Below are 14034 nucleotides of genomic sequence, written 5' to 3' on the forward strand. Positions count from 1 at the left end.
AAAAAATGTTGGTACTGACGTCGGCGAGGACCTCTTATTGCCTGTATGACGTCAGACGGCGTCGCGTGGGCTAGAGTGACGTCGACGTGCAGAGACTAGGAAGAAGATTTCCGTCGAATGCTGGCGCCATGGGAGTATTCATTAGGTGAGGAATCCACAGGTAGCTAATGTATCCACCAGAAAAGTCGTTACCGAAGGTAAGTAACTCGTTCGTCAAGCACCCTTTGCACCTCTGCTTTGATGCACTCTCACGTGATCAGGCTGCCTGTATATTTTGCTTTTGACAGGCAGGCTGTCACCTGTCAGTGGTGTGTCCACACCATGTTGGTTGACCAGGGGTCAAAGAACAGTTCAGAGAACTGACCCAAGATTCCTTTGGTTGCTCAGAGAGGCAGTCAGCAAGGACAACATACTCTACTGAGCCATCAAATGTATTAGGAGAGTGGAAGTCTGGTCACTCTGATTCCTGACCTTAATCAGTGGCCATGAGCAAGGTCATGTCTGCCCAGTTGTAGGAAAGTGCCCCTTTTGGCATGGTTACCCCCCACACACTTTTTTCCTATTATTGATGCTGACTTGATTGAGAGTGTGCCGGGGTCCTGCTCAATTAGCCTTGGCATCAATGTTCTTTCCCTAAAACTGCACCATTGTCTCCGCAATTGACACACCCCTGGCACACAGCTAAGTCCCTTGAAAAAGGTAACCATGGTACCAAGGGCACTGTGGCCAGGGACGGTCCCCAAGGGCTACAGCATGAATCATGCCACCGTAGGGGGGAACCCCTCACAAAACAGAAGCACACTACCATTGCAGCTTGTGTGTGCTGGTGGGGAGAAAAATACGGTCAACATGGCACCCCTTCATGGTGCTGTTCCCGCAAACCACTGCCTGTGGCGTAGGTAAAGCACCCCTTTAGTAGGTCTTACCGCCCTAAGGCAGGGTGCACTATACCACAGGTGAGGGCATAGCTGCATGAGCAATATGTCCCTTGGACATCATAAGTAAGTGCAATGTGGCCATATTGAGTACATGGGCGGGAGTTTCTCATTACGAACTCCACAGCTCCATGATGGCTTCACTGAAGACTAGGAAGTTTGATCTCAAACTTCTCAGCACAATAAACCCACACTGATGCCAGTGTTGGATTTCTTGAGAAATGCACCCAGAGAGCATCTTAAAGATGCCCCTGTATTTTAGCCAAACATCTAGTGCAGGACTGACCAGTCTGTGCCAGCCTGCCGCTTCCAGACATGTTTCTGACCTCCTGGAGTGAGAGCTTTTGTGCTCTCTGAGGCCAGAAACAAAGCCTGCACTGGGTGGGGGTGCTTCACACCGCCCACCTGCAGGAACTGTAATACCTCGCAATGAGCCTCAAAGGCTCAGGCCTCCTGTCACAGTGCCTCAGGGCACTCCAGCTAGTAGAGATGCCCACCCACCAGACAAAGCCCCACTTTTGGCGGCAAGTCAAATGGTCAAATTAGGAAAAACGAAGAGTGACCACTTCAGCTGGGACCAACTGAAGGTGACCAGAGCTAAAGTGACCCCCTCTCTACAGAATCCTCCATCTTGGCTTGGAGGTCAGGGACTAATAGGGGTAGGTCTGTGTCTCCCTCCTCAAAGGGAGTGGGCACTGGAAGGGTGTAGTCACCCTCAGGGACAGTAACCAATGGCTATTGCCCTCTGACTCCTGTATCACCCCTAAATCCAGGATTTAAGGGCTCCCCTGAACATCTTCCAGGACCAGTGACTTCTTAAAAGCCCCAAGAGGACAGCCTGCCCACCAGAGGACCAAGATCTCTGGATGACAGCGCCCTGTCCACAAAGAAACTCCACCAGAGAACTCCAGAACTGCCCCAGATATGTGAGCCCTGTCCACTCCGCACACAACGTCCACGGCCTGTGTAAAGGTGGCCCATTGCTCTAGAGCAGGCAACCAGGCGATTTTGACCTAGTGTCCACCATGGGTTGACTCCTCCTGACTAACACAACAACGCCTGCAGACTAAACCCAGAGAACCTACCCTGCCTGTGAAGGATCCTGACAAAGATAACCAACGCCATGAGGTACCCTGCATCCGCAGCTCCCTGGCTTTAAGGAACTCGACATTCGGTGCAGCAACGTGCATTAGGCAGCCCTCCGCTTTGTCCAGCCTGTGGTTTTCCTGAACTGACCTCCTCGACCTCCTGCAGCCTTCTTGTGACCCCCTAGGGTCCCCCTATTCAAAAACATTAGGAGCCCTAGAGTGTGCACCCTGCATCTCATGTGCCAACTGAGGGTGTGTGGTTGGTGCTGACCTGTGGCCCCCCGGTGCTCTCCTAAATACCCTAGGTCTGCCCTCTGAAGATGCATGTACTTAACTGCTGGCAGATCCGATTCCGACTGCCCCCAGTCTCCGTAGGAACCCATTTAAAATCTTGTAGCAACTTTGACCTCTGCACCCTGCTGGCCCCATGTTGCTGGTGGTGGGGTGTTTGGGGTTAACTTGAACCCAAACCTGTGGACATCCTAACTCCCGGAGACTGAAACTGTAAGTACTGTTCTTACCTTGAAACTGTACTACCTTTTCTTCCCCCTTAGAACTGTTTGAAAATTGCATTGTCAACTTCTAAAACAGCTTATTGCTCTTTATTTGCAAACCGTTTAACTTGCCAAAGTGGTAGTGTTGCATATGCTTGCTACTTACTTGTAAATGTACTTACCTGCAATCAGAATCTTGTGGTTCCAGAAATAAAGTAAAAAAAATATATTTTTGCTATATAAAAACCCATTGGCCTGGAGTTAGTAATTGAGTGTGTGCTTCATTTATTGCCTGCAACAAATGCTTCACACTACCCTCTGATAAGCCTAACTGCTCGACCACACTATCACAAAAGAGAGCATTAGTATTATTTACTTTAGCCTCTGTTAAGCCTCTGGGGAACCCCTGGACTCTGTGCACACTACATCTCATTATGATGTAGTATATACAGAGCCAGCTCCCTATAATAGGGTGTTAGGCAATTTACAGGAAGCCCCCCGTGGGGGCTTCTGGGAGTGCCCAGGGCAACCAGATAGGTGAACTCACCTTTTCTCTCTACAGTTGTGTGTGGGCCACTCCACTTGTCTTGGAGGGCCCTGGGAGCCACAGGCTCCAGGACCCACTGCCCTTCTGTTCTGGCTGATAAAACTGTTAGCACAGCCTTCTCATCATGTCATTTCTTCTGCTTTTCTTTGGCTGGCCTGAAGATGTTTTGATGCCCTCTTCATGTATTAGGCCATTCTGGATTTTAGGCCTAATACATAATCCACAATATTCTATTTTGGAGGCTTGAGCGGTTGCTCCCAGCCTTCTTTCTCAACAGCAAGTGGACCTCTAACAGAGTGCCTAAACAAACTTTCAAAGGGGCTGTAGCCCTGTCCCTTTTGAGGAACCTCCCTGTAGGCAAAGAGGAGGCAAAGCAATAGGACATCCCACCCAGCTCCTTATGAGTTTGTCTGAGAGTCCCATTATCATACCTTTGAGAGGTTTGTTGAACCTTTCAACTAACACATTTGTTTGTGGATGTTGAGGAGTGGTGAATTTGTAAGTGACACCACACTCCTTCCACATGGCTTTGAGGTTTGCAGACATGAAGTTTGCATCTCTGACTGATACCACCTCTTTAGGAAACACCACTCTGGAGAAGATTCCCATAAGGGCCTTAGCCACTGCAGGGGCTGTAGTGGTCCTAAGAGGAATTGCCTCTTGGTACCTGGTGACATGGTCCACCAGTATAAATCTGTTCCCAGAGGCTGTTGGAGGATCCAGGGGGCCAACAATATCCAACCCAACCTTCTCAAAGGGTACCTCAACCACAGTGGAGTTACGGGGGCCTTTGGAGTGCCACCTGTCTTGCCACTGGCTTGACAGGTCACACAGGAGTGACAAAACTCCTTGGTGTCTTCAGACATGTGGGACCAGTGAAAGTGAGGGACAAGTCTGTCCCAAGTCTTGCTTTATCCCAGATTGCCTGTGTTGGAAAGTGGATTATTGGTAATGGCAGGTAAGTACCTACACTTAGCAAAATGCCACTAACCTCCACTAAGGTCCAGTTAGGTCCCAATAAATTAAACCCACCTCAACCCTTGGTAGCTTGGCAACGAGTGAAAAGGCTTAACTTAGGAGACAAGTGTCTAAAGCATTTAAATATCTCAAAACAGTAAATAAGTAAAACACAATACAAATCACAATAAAAATCCAACACCGGAGATGTGAATTTTTAAAGAATGTTTTTTAGCGCCTAGAAACAAAAAGCACTCATTTGGACGCACCTCAACTGGGGCAAAGTCAAAGTTTAAGGCCAACCTCATTGGAGCCCTGCTTGGCTACAGCAAGTGGGAGGCCTCGGTAAAAAGTTTACCTTCGGACTTGGTCATTTTCTTGAAGATTTTCTTCAGCGGTACGAAGTCAACAGTCTGATCCGATCTCCATGGAGCCCTTCCTCGGATACACATCGCAGGAGACCGTGAAGATTTCTTCGTTTGGACTTGGATGATTTTTCAAGACAAAAATCCTTCGACTGGGCCAAACCTGAATCTTGATCTGAGGCCCTTGGAGCCCTCTTTGGATACACTGTGTGGGAAGTCCCAGTCAACTTTCTAAGTTTTGGACTTGGTCACTTTTTTTGAGCTTTTTTTCAGTGGGACGAACCTGCAAGTCAGGCCGGGTTGCGGTTGAGGCAAGCCTTTTAGAGTTGCCCCGGCACTTTAAAAAAAAAAAGTTCAGTCTTCTTCCAACTTATGGATCTTCTTCCAGAAGGTCTTTGAAGGTCCTTTAGGAGCCCACAGCTCACCCCAAGGTTCCAGAAGCTCTGAGTTGCTCCTTGAGGGTGCAGACTCCAACTCCCAGAATGCACCTGGCACAAACTCCAAAACGGCCACTGGACATTGGTCTGCTGGTCAGTTTCTTCAGGATTTGATGCAGGGGATTCTAGTTAGCGATTTGTCGCCTGTACCAAACGGGGGGTCCCTTCTTGAACCAGTTGAAGCCAAGCAAACTCCTTGTGGTGAAGCCCAAGGGTGCAGCTGGTGCAGTCCTTCAGACCCCAGAGGATGCACAGCCAGGGAAATGTTGCAGTTGCTTGCAGGAGGAGGAGAAACTAAGTTGCAAAGCAAAGTCATCGCCAGAATTGCAGTCTTGTCGGTTCCTGAAGGGTCCAGTTGTGGATCCAGTGGCCAGAAGTAAACGATGAAGGGGAGTCCTGGTCTTGAATGTCAGATCCCTCAAGGGAGTCCTTAAATAGCCCTAAAAGGCGTTTGGTCACCTTGCAAGGTGACCACTATCAGGAGGGGTCTCTGACGTTACCTGCCTGACTTGGCCACTCATATGCTCCCAGGGGCCTCTGCGCTTCTTGGTTTCAAGATAGCAGAATCGAGTGGCCACCTGGAGGAGCTCAGGGCACCCCCCCTGCGGTGATAGACAGGGGAGTGGTCACTCCCCTTTCCTTTGTCCAGTTTCGTGCTAGAGCAGGGACTGGGGGTCCCTGGGCTGGTGCAAACGGCTTTATGCATGGAGGGCACTAAATGTGCCCTTCAAATTATACCGGTGCCTAGGGGAGGCTACCCTTCCTTAGCCTTGTAACACCTATTTCGAAGGGAGAGGGTTTTGCCTCCCTCTCCCACAGGAAATCAGTTGTTCTGCCTTTCCCCTACTTGTGCTGGTCAAGCATCAAGGGGGCAGAAACCTGTCTGAGGGGTGGCAACAGTGCGGGCTGCCTGGAAAATCCTAGAAGACTGGTGGGAGCAATACTTGGTGGGTCCTCTAAGGAGCCCCCAGAGTGCATGGATTCATACAACTAATACTGGTGACAGTATTGGGTTATGAGTCCGACATGTTTGATACCAAACATGCCCAGGTTCAGAGTTACCATTATGTAGCTGGACACAGGCAGTGACCTGTGTCCAGTACATGGGTGAAATGGCTTCCCCACACTTACGAAGTCCAGTGTAATGGAGCTGTAGTTGGTAGGGAAACCTCTGCACTCTGCCCTCTGGGCTAGGAGGGCTTACCATAGGGGTGAATTGCAGTGACCTGTGGTGGAAGGGCACATGCACCTTTTCACGCAGGCTGCAATGGCAGGCCTGCAGACACATTTTGCATGGGCTCCCATGGCTGGCACAATACATGCTGCAGCCCATGGGGAACCCCTGGTGCCCCAATGCCCTGGGTACCTAAGTACCATATACTAAGGACTTATAAGGGGGCACCAGTATGCCAATTGTGAAGTGTACAAAAGCCCTAGGCAACCAAATTTAGAGGGAGAGAGCTCAATCACTGGGGTCCTGCTTAGCAGAATCCCAGTGAAAACACCCTAAGCACACTGATAGCAGGAAAAAGCAGGACTAACCATGCCAACAAGAGGGTACTTTCCTACACTCTTCCAGGGGAATGCTCATCAAAGTCATAAGCAACCTGCCCACCTCCCTGGACCAATCTTGCATGCAGCAGTTTATACATGGCTGTTATGTTCTTCTTGTCACCATAAAAAATGACTGACATAACTGTCACCTCTGGGGCATGATGGGATACTGGACGTCTTAAAGGCACGGTGCCAGTATTCTCTTGTTATGCTATTAATGCAGCCTATTTGCTAACAGTGCCTTTGTATTCCCTGGTAGTTTTCTCTTCAATAAAGACTGTTTTGCAATTTATGCTCTATTTCTAATTTACAGAAATGCTTGTGTCTGGTAAGAGGTTTATCACAGGAAAACGCAATGTAAATTGGGCATTCTTAGCCTTTAATATAGGTTGCATATATAAATGTAAATGTGTGTGTGTGTGTATATATACATACACACACATATATTTATATATATATATCTATATATATCGCAGAAATATTCAGTGCTTATGACTTTGATGAGGATTTTCCTGGGAGAGACCAGCGGGCTCAGCGTTTGTGCCCGCGCGTAGATTGTATGTCATGCACTGGGTGCAGGCTCGTAGCAGTGAACCATTCCTCCTGCATGCTTAGTATTAGGTTGAAATGCTTCAGCCAATTATGCGTGCCTACTGAGTCACAATGGCCTTCAGGACCAGGTTGCTAGGAAATCCCTAGTCAATCGTGGTGCTTAGTGGTTCGCTCTTAGAATTTCAACAATCTTCTTGTAATTTCTAGAGTGAATATCATAGAATAAGCATTATTCAGACAATCATGGTAGCACATGCCATGGAGAAAATTGTGCAAAGCCAGCGTCCTCATGCCATGCAAATGTGCCAATCATGCTTGAGCACACTTCTCAGCAACAAACAAACACATGTGTTAAATACACATACTCGTTCTACTGCATGGAGCATGCCATGCCGTTCAGTCTCTCTTTGCCTCTGCTGGGGTGGGGTTGGGTGGGGGGGAAGAGGGACTGTCTCTCCCCAGGAAGCGTGATCATATCTGAAATCAGGCAGAGAAAGTGAGATACAAACACTCATCCATCGGATAACAAGGCTTGTTGTGGGAAATAAAAGTAATTGTGCAGAATGAAACATACATGTCTAACTTTTTTTGACCTACTTTAATCCCATTTATTCAAGACGACCTGGATCATCCGAAGGGGATAGAGACCCTAGTCACACACTACAGAGATAATTAGTAAATATCACAGATTACCCCCAAAAAGACAGCGTCTACTTAGTACCGGAATCCTGAAGCTGTAAGCTCCATCAATGTCAGGCCAGTTCACAAAATGCAGTCCTCCCCTGTACAGCACTTCCCCCTCCACTTACTTCGTAAAGGAAAAACGCCCATTTCTGTACCTCCTTACTGTCCTCTGGTTTTCCGGATGATATACCCCCTCTGACTAGCATGGACTAAATAGACCTGCTGGCATTACAAGGCTCAGCGTTTGTGCATGTGGGTAGACATAGATTGTAAGTCATGCGCTGGCTTGTAGCAGTGAACCATTCCGCCTGCGTGCCATCTTTGCCCTTCGAGGGCACGTCTGTGGCTAACTCTTTAGATACCAGGCTGGTAACTGATCATCGGAAAATAGAATTAGTGTGCCAGTAGACATTTTTCAGCTTGCATATTGTTGCCTCATTAGTGTGTCTGGATAAAATTCAGCACCATGTTAATGTGCAATATTATTATCCCAACTCCAGGCCCCCAGTAAATGTGTAGTGTTGGCTCAAATGAGTAGGAACAAAAGCTAATGGTGAGTGATATTCAGAAACATGTTAAACAAGACAAGGACCTTATTATCAAAAATCAGTTAGTCTGATCACTACAATATATTTGACCACTCTTGAGCCCCACAGTCCGGCTGGTGACCCGCCCCTTTGTAATGGTAATGGTAATTTTGAGAGGATGGTTCTGACCATCTGGTCTGCCCTGAATTTTTTCACTTTTTGACCACCTGGTTTTTAATCTTTCACTGTGCGGGAGCCTCCTAGTCACAGACTCCCCCACATTAAACTCATGGTAAAATGGACTGTGCGTGTGACCCCTGGTGCCACCTTGCTAAGGAAAGGCTGCTGTGGCGCAGCAAAAGTGGGAGTTCCCGGGCTGGTTACACGTGATCATGTGTGCACCCATGTAAGGGCTGCGCGGGGAGGGTTCCTGGCGTGCGCAGCCCAAGAACTACGCTTTGGGAGCCTGGCACAGAAGGAACTATGCAGAGTGGGTGGTGACCTGGAGTGGACCTCATGAGATGGATGTACACAGAGGAGAGGTAGTCAGTGTGCGCAATGTATTTGTACTGTAGGGGCACTCCAGTACATGTCAACATTAGTGTGCTTGCTGTCTTTTCACTGTAGGGACACTCCATTCAGTGTCAATAGGAAAGAGTGGCCTAGGGCATACCTCAGGTTCCCTAGGGCCCACAGAGACCAGAGTCACACCAATGTGCACTGTAACCGGTATGAAAAGAATGATGTAGTAGGTTTCAAAAGCATAGTTGTACAACTTATGGGTCATCCAGGAATGTCATCTTTATCTGGCTCAGCTCAGGATTAGGGTCAATCACTGCTCTATCCAGCTGCCTGAGCAAGTCCTTGCATCAATCAACCAGCAAGGTGGCCGCTGGCTGTGGAAGGGGCCAGTGGGCGAAGAAGCCGGGGAGCGTTGTCCCGCTCCCTGTGAGGATCGAAACAGGGGCCCCACCAGAAGCAAAGTAGGCCCCCGTGAAAATATCCTGAGGGGCCTTAACCCCATCCCTAGGCCCCATGTAGCAGAGGATGTCCGGGAGCAGAGCACGAGGAGGGGCCCTGGAGGAGAAGGGGGGTGCCATTGCACTCCCCCCAAGTGGCCCGTCCGGCCGCAGCCAATGCACATGTCTTCTCGTAGAAAGGCCACAGGAAAGGCCAGCTCCCGCAGCAGCACATGGAGGTGCTGGCCATGCGTGGAGCTGGCGGGGCGGCCATGGGTGAGCTTCCTGCGCCCCCCTCCCAACGAGGGAGCACTTACCCGATGTGTGCATATCCGGGTGGAACCCCAAGACTACAGACATCTCTGGCGGTAACGTGGCTCTCCCCGGCACAGCGGGAGAGCCGCTCATTTCTTATGCGTCCCATCCCAGAATGCCTTGCTGGGCACCTGAATTGGTTTAGGCTAAACAGCTTGTGGTGGCCTCAGGAAGAAGGGGCCACCACCAAACAAGTGCCAATTGCCAGGGGGAGCTGCAGGAACAGCACAGCACGTCCCCCCTACACAACGTGTATGTTCCCATCCTAGGTAGGGTGGGGCAAAGAACCCCCCCTCCCAAGGATTACAACCAAATGTCAAGCACCAGCATCTTAGAACTTTTGTTCTTGGCTTGTGTGACTGCACCCTCTAGGAGTGTGGGATGGTATTACACCAGATTGATCAGGGATATGTTGTTACCCCAGGGTAATCAAGAAGTACTCTAACAGTAATATATACTGTTTAAAGTATTTAAACATGTCTGTGTTTCTTGTAATGCTGATTTGTGTAATGAGACTGATAACCACTCTCTTGCACAGTAGATGTGCTTATTAGTCAGATGTTGGTGCTTTCACTCTACATTACTGGCAAATGTTACATTGGGATATCAGCGATTGTTTTGCCATGTGGGTTGTTGGTTTATATTTCTCCTAGGGGGAGAGATTACATTATGTCATCCAAGGGTTATTCCATCAATTTGTGTACAGGGAGTGCAGAATTATTAGGCAAATGAGTATTTTGACCACATCATCCTCTTTATGCATGTTGTCTTACTCCAAGCTGTATAGGCTCGAAAGCCTACTACCAATTAAGCATATTAGGTGATGTGCATCTCTGTAATGAGAAGGGGTGTGGTCTAATGACATCAACACCCTATATCAGGTGTGCATAATTATTAGGCAACTTCCTTTCCTTTGGCAAAATGGGTCAAAAGAAGGACTTGACAGGCTCAGAAAAGTCAAAAATAGTGAGATATCTTGCAGAGGGATGCAGGACTCTTAAAATTGCAAAGCTTCTGAAGCGTGATCATCGAACAATCAAGCGTTTCATTCAAAATAGTCAACAGGGTCGCAAGAAGCGTGTGGAAAAACCAAGGCGCAAAATAACTGCCCATGAACTGAGACAAGTCAAGCGTGCAGCTGCCACGATGCCACTTGCCACCAGTTTGGCCATATTTCAGAGCTGCAACATCACTGGAGTGCCCAAAAGCACAAGGTGTGCAATACTCAGAGACATGGCCAAGGTAAGAAAGGCTGAAAGACGACCACCACTGAACAAGACACACAAGCTGAAACGTCAAGACTGGGCCAAGAAATATCTCAAGACTGATTTTTCTAAGGTTTTATGGACTGATGAAATGAGAGTGAGTCTTGATGGGCCAGATGGATGGGCCCGTGGCTGGATTGGTAAAGGGCAGAGAGCTCCAGTCCGACTCAGACGCCAGCAAGGTGGAGGTGGAGTACTGGTTTGGGCTGGTATCATCAAAGATGAGCTTGTGGGGCCTTTTCGGGTTGAGGATGGAGTCAAGCTCAACTCCCAGTCCTACTGCCAGTTCCTGGAAGACACCTTCTTCAAGCAGTGGTACAGGAAGAAGTCTGCATCCTTCAAGAAAAACATGATTTTCATGCAGGACAATGCTCCATCACACGCGTCCAAGTACTCCACAGCGTGGCTGGCAAGAAAGGGTATAAAAGAAGGAAATCTAATGACATGGCCTCCTTGTTCACCTGATCTGAACCCCATTGAGAACCTGTGGTCCATCATCAAATGTGAGATTTACAAGGAGGGAAAACAGTACACCTCTCTGAACAGTGTCTGGGAGGCTGTGGTTGCTGCTGCACGCAATGTTGATGGTGAACAGATCAAAACACTGACATAATCCATGGATGGCAGGCTTTTGAGTGTCCTTGCAAAGAAAGGTGGCTATATTGGTCACAGATTTTTGTTTGTTTTGTTTTTGAATGTCAGAAATGTATATTTGTGAATGTTGAGATGTTATATTGGTTTCACTGGTAATAATAAATAATTGAAATGGGTATATATATTTTTTTGTTGAGTTGCCTAATAATTATGCACAGTAATAGTCACCTGCACACACAGATATCCCCCTAACATAGCTAAAACTAAAAACAAACTAAAAACTACTTCCAAAAATATTCAGCTTTGATATTATTGAGTTTTTTGGGTTCATTGAGAACATGGTTGTTGTTCAATAATAAAATTAATCCTCAAAAATACAACTTGCCTAATAATTCTGCACTCCCTGTATAATTGTAAATTGTTGCATAGTATTGAGTAGTGTGTTTGGAATAAATGTACTTTTACTTTATCAAAAGAAAAAGCACAGACTTGGACAATCATTTATTGAGTGCCGTGCTTGTGTGCTCATGAATGGGGATTACTAGCCCAAACCACCTCCCTTGAGTAAGCGTTGGACTGCTCAGCAACGCTACCCTATGAGAGTCAAGCGCTACAATGGCGTGTTTGGTTCCCAGTGGTGGTAGTGTCTGGACCCATTACTGGTGCAGGCCACACAACTGATGACCCACCTTCCAACAGTAATATGCAGTCCCTGAAAATCATAACTGGTTAGCCCAGCTGGCTCCTAGTGTAATTATCGGGTGAGAAAAAGGGGGCAGGGGGTCCCTGGACTGGTGCAAAACCGGAATATGCATGGAGGGGACCAAATGTGCCCTTCAAAGCAAAGCTGGTGGCATGGGGAGGTCTTTCCTACAAACAACTTATGGTGAAGTCTGATTTTAAATTTTATCTATGAAAATGCCACTTTGAAAGTTGGCATTTTCTTACTTGAACCGTTCTGTGCCTGCTGCCTGTTTCCAATACACGCCTGGATTTTGTGATAGAAGGAATGCACAAAGCCCAGCTAACAGTCACACAATGGTAGCTTAGGTGTGCCTTGAATGGCCTTAATGGGCCGTAAACTGCCTTGGTAGGCGGAGCTTAGCACTGTGTCACACCTGAATAGGCTTGATCTGTCCACCCTCAATAGGGCTTTACCCTGTATTGTCACTCCAGCCAGCTTGAAGTCAGTACACTGGGGACAGGGCCTCTGTGCACTTCAAAGGCATGCCTCTAAAAGCTTCTCCCACCTTCCAGAACCAGGGCACCAAATCATAAATACTGGACCTCAGATACCACCATTTCAGTGCACTTCTGGAGCTGTGAATACTCTGCTAGGAAGAAGGCCTGCTGTGCTGCCAGATGGGACTGCTACTCTGCTAACTGCATTGCTGAATTGCCATACAGTGTACTGTGCTGTAGGAGGGATTGTCACTTTGATATCTGCATTTCTGTGCTGGCCTGCTGCTGCTTGCCTGGGAGTGAAAAGGAGTGGACCTGCATGCCTACGTCCCAGAGTGACTCCAATGGCCGGCTGACTGACCTCCTGTTTTCTAAAGTCTCAGGGACACACAAGACTTTCAGCCAACCTGCTCCTGCACCTGGGCTCTTCAGTCTGGGAGGTTGCCCTGCCACGTGGTATCACCCCAGTCCTGGACTCTTGGTCGTGGGCCTAGGGTGCTCTGTGGTCCTCACCGGTACTGCTGCAAACCCTCACAAAGAAACACCGTGCATCAGGATTTAAGGTAGTGTCTTTAGCCCGCGCTCTATCGTAGTTGCGCTGAACTCTTGACTTTTGCCTGGTCCGGTGTGACCAGATAACCACAGTTGGCGCTTTGCGCTTTTATCTGCTATTGTCACCTAAATCTTGAAAATTGAATATCACAGCATATACTCATTGGATTTTTGTTGTTTTGGTCTTGTTTTACTCAGACACATATTCCTTATTTTTCTAAACTAACATGGCGTCTTTCACTGTTACTGTAAATATGTATTGTACAAATATTTACACATTGCCTCTTAAGTTAATCCTGACTGCTGTGCCAAACTACCAGATGGTTGAGCAAAGGTTAATTTTGATTGTATATCTGACCTACCCTGACTAGGATTTGTGGCCCCTACTTGGGCAGGGTTCATACTTCTGTCAACTAGAGACCCAATTTCTAACACTGGTGAATTATTGAGTAGTTACATAGACACAGTAATCGAACTTCAAGTAGTCCCTATGGGAGGAATGAGTTGGGTTAAGTGGAAAAACAGTGATGGAGTTGGAGGTAAAAGGACAGGAGTTGAGACAAAAACGTAGTTTAGGCTATGGCCTACTGCCCAGCTTATAAATGGCATTTGCCAATTTGTCAGAAAGAGTTGCCAGTACCAATGACATAACATTTACTATTCAGACTAATTTCACTGTTATCAAGGAGTACCCTGGGGTAGTGATAAAAATAAACTCTAGCCTGATGACATTGTTGCACAATACCAGAAATAAAGCTACATTGACTGTTTTCTGTTGCCTGGTGTTGGTTGCGTGCATTTGCAAGTCTGTATTGCCTGGCCCCTATGAAAAGGGAGAAATTTGCTTAGAAGATTGATGGTACTGCATATCTTTTGATATTAATTTTTTGTGTTATGAGAGGTTTCTCCATCTAAATGGTTAGCTTTTCCTGTGAGTTCCTCCCAGTATAATCTGCATAGTAGTGTTGAAGTTAGTTTCCATATGAAGAATTCTGCGTTCTCTCTAGAGACATTTTAATATTCCTCC

The 14034-nt window shown here is 47.5% G+C and overlaps 1 protein-coding gene across 2 annotated transcripts in view; it reads left to right on the forward strand.

Moving 5' to 3' along the window:
• The window catches only part of TICRR (TOPBP1 interacting checkpoint and replication regulator), a 472392-nt gene that overhangs the window by 348090 nt on the left and 110268 nt on the right, over positions 1-14034 (forward strand). The window lies entirely within an intron of this gene.

The sequence above is a fragment of the Pleurodeles waltl genome, chromosome 3_1 (genome assembly GCF_031143425.1).
Source record: "Pleurodeles waltl isolate 20211129_DDA chromosome 3_1, aPleWal1.hap1.20221129, whole genome shotgun sequence".
Lineage (NCBI taxonomy): Eukaryota > Metazoa > Chordata > Amphibia > Caudata > Salamandridae > Pleurodeles > Pleurodeles waltl.